We start from the raw sequence: 9069 nt of genomic DNA on the forward strand, positions 1-9069 counted from the left end.
AAACAAATTAACGATCAAGAATCGGTACCCATTACCGAGGATTGATGATTTGTTTGATCAATTGCAAGGATCAAGTGTTTATTCTAAGATTGATCTACGCTCCGGATATCATCAGCTGAGAGTGAAGGAAGAAGATGTTCCTAAAATCGCGTTCAGAACCCGTTATGGTCACTATGAGTTTCTAGTCATACCTTTTGGATTGACTAATGCTCCAGCAGTATTCATGGATCTAATGAATCGCATCTGTAGACCGTATTTAGACAAATTTGTCATTGTTTTTATCGACGACATATTGATTTACTCGAAGAACAAGGAAGAACATGAGCAACACTTAAGACTGGTACTAGAGATACTCAAGAAAGAAGAATTGTACGCAAAATTTTCAAAGTGTGATTTTTGGTTACAAGAAGTACAGTTTTTGGGCCATGTTGTCAGTAAACATGGAATTAAAGTTGACCCTGCCAAGATCGAAGCCATTAGTAAATGGGAAACACCGAAGACTCCAACACAAATCCGCCAATTCTTAGGTCTTGCTGGTTACTACCGAAGATTCATTCAAGATTTCTCTTAAATCGCCAAACCCTTAACTGCATTGACTCAAAAGGGAAAGAAGTATGATTGGTCCACGGAACAAGAATCCTCATTCCAGTTATTAAAGAAGAAGTTAACGTCTGCACCCATTTTGTCATTACCGGAAGGAAATGATGATTTCGTGATCTATTGTGATGCTTCGCGCCAAGGTTTAGGATGTGTATTAATGCAACGCACAAAAGTTATCACATATGCCTCACGACAACTAAAAATTCATGAAAAGAACTATACGACGCACGATTTAGAACTTGGAGCAGTAGTTTTTGCACTCAAAATATGGAGACACTATCTATATGGCACCAAGTGTACAGTGTACACCGACCATAAGAGTCTTCAGCATATTTTTGATCAAAAACAACTCAATATAAGACAACGTCGCTGGGTAGAGTTGTTAAACGATTACGATTGTGAAATCCGTTACCACCCTGGAAAGGCTAATGTTGTAGCTGATGCCCTAAGTCGGAAAGAAAGAGTAAAACCTCTTAAGGTCCGAGCTTTGAACATTAAAATTTGTACTGATCTCACAAAGCAAATTCAAGCAGCACAGTTAGAGGCTTTAAAAGCAGAAACCGAAAAAGGCGAAATGGGCAAAGGGTTAGAAAAACAACTTGAAGTAAAAGTCGATGGAACCCTGTATTTTGCTAATAGGATATGGGTACCAAAATATGGTAACCTAAGGCAACTAGTACTGGATGAAGCACATAAAATGAGGTACTCAATTCACCCAGAAAACGGGAAAATGTACCACGATCTCAAGAAGTTCTATTGGTGGCCTAATATGAAGACAGAAATTGCTACTTATGTAAGCAAATGTTTGACATGTGCGAAGGTCAAAGCTGAGCACCAAAAGCCGTTAGGATTACTGCAACAACCAGAAATTCCGCAGTGAAAATGGGAAAGAATAACCATGGATTTCATTACGAAATTGCCAAGGACTACAAGTAGTCATGATACTATTTGGGTGATAGTTGACCGTCTAACTAAATCAGCTCACTTCCTACCAATAAAGGAGACAGACAGTATGGAGAGATTAGCACGCCTATATTTGAAAAAAGTAGTTTACAGGCATGGTGTACCTATCTCCATCATATCTGATCGCGACACCCGATTCACATCACGTTTCTGGCAGTCATTACAAAAAGCATTGAGAACTCGATTGTACTGACCCGAACTTTTCCATGTTTATATACAGTAATTGAGATTGATATTTACATGACTAAATGTTTCCAATCTGTTAAGCAATCAAACTTGTTAAGACTTGATTAAATGAAATAAGTTTCATATAGACAATTGATCACCCATGTTGACCGGCGATTCACGAACGTTACAAAATTGTAAAAAACTACATGTTGTGGTATATATATAGACATATATATATGGTTGACATAAGATTATGATGAGTAAGTATCGCACTAAGTATATTAACAATGTGTGATATACATAAGAAATGAGATTACTAAGTTAAGAAACTCGAAATGATATATATAACGATTATCGTTATGATAACGTCTACTAAATACATATGTATCATATTAAGATATTGATACTGTAGTGACCCGAACTTTTCCATGTTTATATATATATATTAAATGAAATTGTTATTTACATGATTAAGTGTTTCCAACATGTTAAGCAATCAAACTTGTTAAGACTTGATTAATTGAAATAGGTTTCATATAGACAATTGACCACCCAAGTTGACCGGTGATTCACGAACGTTAAAACTTGTAAAAACTATACGATAACATATATATGGTTATATATATAGTTAACAAGATTTTATTATAAGTATGTATCTCATTAGGTATTTTAAGAAACTCAAAAACGATATATATAACGATTATCGTTATAACAACGTCTACTAGGTACATATGAATCATATTAAGATATTGATACACTTGGTTAATTATGTTAAATGATAAGTAAATATATTATTAAGTGTATTAACAATGAAATACATATGTAAAAATAAGACTACTAACTTAATGATTTCGAAACGAGACATATATGTAACGATTATCGTTGTAACGACATTTAACTGTATACATATCATACTAAGATATATTATATATCATAATATCATGATAATATAACAATTTAACATCTCATTTGTTACAATAAACAATGGGTTAACAACATTCAATAAGATCGTTAACCTAAAGGTTTCAAAACAACATTTACATGTAACGACTAACGATGACTTAACGACTCAGTTAAAATGTATATACATGTAGTGTTTTAATATGTATTTATACACTTTTGAAAGACTTCAATACACTTATCAAAATACTTCTACTTAACAAAAATGCTTACAATTACATCCTGGTTCAGTTTCATCAACAATTCTACTCGTATGCACCCGTATTCGTACTCGTACAATACACAGATTTTAGATGTATGTGCTATTGGTATATACACTCCAATGATCAGCTCTTAGCAGCCCATGTGAGTCACCTAACACATGTGGGAACCATCATTTGGCAACTAGCATGAAATATCTCATAAAATTACAAAAATATGAGTAACCATTCATGACTTATTTACATGAAAACAAAATTACATATCCTTTATATCTAATCCATACACCAACGACCAAAAACACCTACAAATACTTTCATTCTTCAATTTTCTTCATCTAATTGATCTCTCTCAAGTTCTATCTTCAAGTTCTAAGTGTTCTTCATAAATTCTACAAGTTCTAGTTACATAAAATCAAGAATACTTTCAAGTTTGCTAGCTCACTTCCAATCTTGTAAGGTGATCATCCAACCTCAAGAAATCTTTGTTTCTTACAGTAGGTTATCATTCTAATACAAGGTAATAATCATATTCAAACTTTGGTTCAATTTCTATAACTATAACAATCTTATTTCAAGTGATAATCTTACTTGAACTTGTTTTCGTGTCATGATTCTGCTTCAAGAACTTCGAGCCATCCAAGGATCCGTTGAAGCTAGATCCATTTTTCTCTTTTCCAGTAGGTTTATCCAAGGAACTTAAGGTAGTAATGATGTTCATAACATCATTCGATTCATACATATAAAGCTATCTTATTCGAAGGTTTAAACTTGTAATCACTAGAACATAGTTTAGTTAATTCTAAACTTGTTCGCAAACAAAAGTTAATCCTTCTAACTTGACTTTTAAAATCAACTAAACACATGTTATATATCTATATGATATGCTAACTTAATGATTTAAAACCTGGAAACACGAAAAACACCGTAAAACCGGATTTACGCCGTCGTAGTAACACCGCGGGCTGTTTTGGGTTAGTTAATTAAAAACTATGATAAACTTTGATTTAAAAGTTGTTATTCTGAGAAAATGATTTTTATTATGAACATGAAACTATATCCAAAAATTATGGTTAAACTCAAAGTGGAAGTATGTTTTCTAAAATGGTCATCTAGACGTCGTTCTTTCGACTGAAATGACTACCTTTACAAAAACGACTTGTAACTTATTTTTCCGACTATAAACCTATACTTTTTATATTTAGATTCATAAAATAGAGTTCAATATGAAACCATAGCAATTTGATTCACTCAAAACGGATTTAAAATGAAGAAGTTATGGGTAAAACAAGATTGGATAATTTTTCTCATTTTAGCTACGTGAAAATTGGTAACAAATCTATTCCAACCATAACTTAATCAACTTATATTGTATATTATGTAATCTTGAGATACCATAGACACGTATACAATGTTTCGACCTATCATGTCGACACATCTATATATATTTCGGAACAACCATAGACACTCTATATGTGAATGTTGGAGTTAGCTATACAGGGTTGAGGTTGATTCCAAAATATATATAGTTTGAGTTGTGATCAATACTGAGATACGTATACACTGGGTCGTGGATTGATTCAAGATAATATTTATCGATTTATTTCTGTACATCTAACTGTGGACAACTAGTTGTAGGTTACTAACGAGGACAGCTGACTTAATAAACTTAAAACATCAAAATATATTAAAAGTGTTGTAAATATATTTTGAACATACTTTGATATATATGTATATATTTTATAGGTTCGTGAATCAACCAGTGGCCAAGTCTTACTTCCCGACGAAGTAAAAATCTGTGAAAGTGAGTTATAGTCCCACTTTTAAAATCTAATATTTTTGGGATGAGAATACATGCAGGTTTTATAAATGATTTACAAAATAGGTACAAGTAGGTGAAACTACATTCTATGGTTGAATTATCGAAATCGAATATGCCCCTTTTTATTAAGTCTGGTAATCTAAGAATTAGGGAACAGACACCCTAATTGACGCGAATCCTAAAGATAGATCTATTGGGCCTAACAAACCCCATCCAAAGTACCGGATGCTTTAGTACTTCGAAATTTATATCATATCCGAAGGGTGTCCCGGAATGATGGGGATATTCTTATATATGCATCTTGTTAATGTCGGTTACCAGGTGTTCACCATATGAATGATTTTTATCTCTATGTATGGGATGTGTATTGAAATATGAAATCTTGTGGTCTATTATTATGATTTGATATATATAGGTTAAACCTATAACTCACCAACATTTTTGTTGACGTTTTAAGCATGTTTATTCTCAGGTGATTATTAAGAGCTTCTGCTGTCGCATACTTAAATAAGGACGAGATTTGGAGTCCATGCTTGTATGATATTGTGTAAAAACTGCATTCAAGAAACTTATTTTGTTGTAACATATTTGTATTGTAAACCATTATGTAATGGTCGTGTGTAAACAGGATATTTTAGATTATCATTATTTGATAATCTACGTAAAGCTTTTTAAACCTTTATTGATGAAATAAAGGTTGTGGTTTGTTTTAAAATGAATGCAGTCTTTGAAAAACTTCTCATATAGAGGTCAAAACCTCGCAACGAAATCAATTAATATGGAACGTTTTTAATCAATAAGAACGGGACATTTCAGTTGGTATCCGAGCGTTGGTCTTAGAGAACCAGAAAATTTGCATTAGTGTGTCTTATCGAGTTTGTTAGGATGCATTAGTGAGTCTGGACTTCGACCGTGTTTTCTTTAAAAATGATTGCTTAACATTTTTGTTGGAAACTATATATTTTTAACATATGAATATTATGTGATATATTAATCTCTTAACGTGTTTGATATTATGTGATAGATGTCTACCTCTAGACCAAGTCCCATTGACTCACCTAATAATAATGAAGAGTCAAATGTAAATTGGAATGATTCGTGGACTGATTCACAAGTTCCCGAAGAGGAACCGGAAGAAGAGTCGGAACCGGAAGAAGAATCGGAACCGGAAGAAGAATCGGAACCGGATGAAGAAATAGAACTGGTGGGGGAAATAATAAAACGGTTAAGTAAAAGAAAATCCTCAACCAACCGACCAAGGTTAATTATGGTCAATGGTGTTTCCGCCAAGGAAGCAAAATATTGGGAGGATTACCAATTCTCCGATGAATCGGATTCCGACGAGAATTCCGATGATGTTATAGAAATTACCCCAACTGAATTTAAAAAGGCAAAAGAAAATAATAAGGGAAAGGGCATAAAAATAGAGAAATCTAATTCCAACCCCGATGAACTTTATATGTATCGTCAACCCCCGAAGTCCTTAAGTTGTAACAATGATCCGGGAACCTCTAAACCACCAGGTTTTTCTAAACCGTTGTGGAAAACGACAGTTAGTATTAGGGGAACATCATATATCCCTAGAAACTTGGCAAAACGAACCAAAACCGAAGAAGAAGAAACGAGCGAGTCGGAATAAGATAGTTGTATTCGTGTGGTGTAATATATGTAATATAGTGTGTTTATGCTTTATGATATATGTAAAAATTGCTTGTATTAATAAGTATTTTTTTATGAATCTAACTCTTGTCTATTTTACTGTATAAAAACACAAAATGGATAGACAACCCAATATTTTAAGAGACCTACCCGGAGACATGATTGATGAAATCTTGTCTAGAGTCGGTCAGAATTCCTCGGCACAACTATTTAAGGCGAGATCAGTTTGTAAGACATTCGAATAACGTTCCAAGAATACCTTGGTTTATAAAAGGCTTTCGTTTGAAAGATGGGGGATATCACATTGGGAAATCCATAAGTTACGATGTGTTTACTTTGACGCATATATTGCGGGGAACCCAAATGCTATTTTACGCAACGGATTAAGAAATTATTTTGACTCAATATATCCGAATATAGGACTTCGTGATTTAGAAAAAGCGGCTAACATGCAACATAAAGAAGCATGTTATGCTTATGGGTTAGTAATGTTCGCTTCTCACCAAAGTGAGAACAAGAACATCGGGCTACAACTATTAAACAAAACATTCCCACAAGTGACGGAGTCGGTAATTGGGGTAAGAAATGAGGTTTTTAGGTTATTACGAGACTGTTGGTCATTACGTAACCCTCGTCCCTTTGACGACGTTACAACACGCTGTCTTATCAACAGCCATAACGGTTATGTTCCACAAGACCAAGGATGGGAAGTAGTCCTAGTAAAACCAGAATGCATGACTTGTTTCTGGACGTATGAATTACGTGTCTTTTTTGCCTTTGCTGAACGACTTGTGTACTAGCTAGAATTATCTTCACAACTATCTTGTATCAAAGTTATCGTGTGCTATATTTCATGCTTTATGTAAAATAAGCGGTATTGTAAGTTTGTAAAATATTGTATAAAAGTTTGAACGCGAAATATTATTATAATCAGTTTTTCATATAGAATTGTAGTAGTTGAATTGTATATTAGCTACTAAGTATGAACTTAACGGGTAGGTACTACCCGAATTTAAACTTATAAAATGCTAATATGAAGAAAAAGCTTTTATAAATGAGTTCATATTATGCTACGAGATACTATTGACTACTCTTAATATTCTGTATGATTAACTTGTTTCATTTGACTATTTGAAGGAAATGGCACCGACTACTCGACAAACCTTGAATATGAGCGAAGAGGAATTCCGTGCCTTTCTTGCTTCAAACATAGCCGCAGTACAGGCTGCGCTACATACCAACAATAACCTTGGATCTAGCAGTACAGGAAATCGTGTAGGATGCACCTACAAAGAATTCACTGCCTGCAAACCTTTGGAATTTGATGGAACCGAAGGACCGATCGGATTGAAACGGTGGACCGAGAAGGTCGAATCGGTGTTTGCAATAAGTAAGTGTACTTAAGAGGACAAAGTGAAGTACGCTACGCATACCTTCACAGGTTCTGCGTTAACATGGTGGAATACCTATCTAGAGCAAGTGGGACAAGATGATGCGTACGCACTACCGTGGTCAGCATTCAAGCACTTGATGAACGAGAAGTACCGTCCCAGAACTGAGGTCAATAAGCTCAAGACAGAACTTAGAGGGTTACGAACCCAAGGATTTGATATTTCCACGTACAAAATAAGATTCACATAATTGTGCCTATTGTGTCCGGGAGCATTCGAAGATGAGGAAGAGAAGATCGACGCGTTTGTGAAAGGATTACCGGAAAGAATCCAAGAAGATATAAGTTCACACGAGCCCGCCTCCATACAACAGGCATGTAGAATGGCTCACAAACTAGTGAGCCAGATTGAAGAAAGAATTAAAGAACAGACTGCTGAAGAGGCTAATGTGAAGCAAGTCAAAAGAAAGTCGGAGGAAAACGGTGATAAGAATCACCAATACAACAACAACAGCAATTACAACAATAATCGCAACAATTATCCCAACAATCGCAACATCAATCGCAACTACAACAAATGGCCCAACAACAACAACAACAACAACAACAACAACAACAACAACAACAACAACAACAACAACAACAACAACAGCAGCAACTACAACAATCATCCCAACAACAATAATAACCGCAACAACAACACAATCAGAAGCAGCTATGCCAAAGGTGTGAAAAGTATCACTCGGGGTTCTGCACCAAATTTTGCAACAAGTGTAAAAGAAATGGTCATAGCGCGGCGAAGTGTGAGGTCTACGAACCATGGGTTAATAGAACGAAAGGAACAAATGGTGTCGGAACGAGTAATGGCGGAGCAAGTAGTGTCGGAGCAAGTTATGCCAATGTAGTTTGTTATAAATGTGGAAAACCGGGCCACATTATTAGAAATTTCCCGAACCAGGAGAACACAAATGGACAAGGCTGCGGAAGAGTTTTCAATATTAATGCGGCAGAGGCACAGGAAGACCCGGAGCTTGTTACGGGTACGTTTCTTATTGATAATAAATCTGCTTACGTTTTATTTGATTCGGGTGCGGATAGAAGCTATATGAGTAGAGATTTTTGTGGTAAATTAAGTTGTCCATTGACGCCTTTGGATAGTAAATTTTTACTCGAATTAGCAAATGGTAAATTAATTTCAGCAGATAATATATGTCGGAATCGAGAAATTAAACTGGTTAGCGAAACATTTAAGATTGATTTGATACCAGTAGAGTTAGGGAGTTTTGATGTGATAATCGGTATGGACTGGT

This window comes from Rutidosis leptorrhynchoides, chromosome 10 (assembly GCF_046630445.1).
Source record: "Rutidosis leptorrhynchoides isolate AG116_Rl617_1_P2 chromosome 10, CSIRO_AGI_Rlap_v1, whole genome shotgun sequence".
Classification (NCBI taxonomy): Eukaryota; Viridiplantae; Streptophyta; class Magnoliopsida; order Asterales; family Asteraceae; genus Rutidosis; species Rutidosis leptorrhynchoides.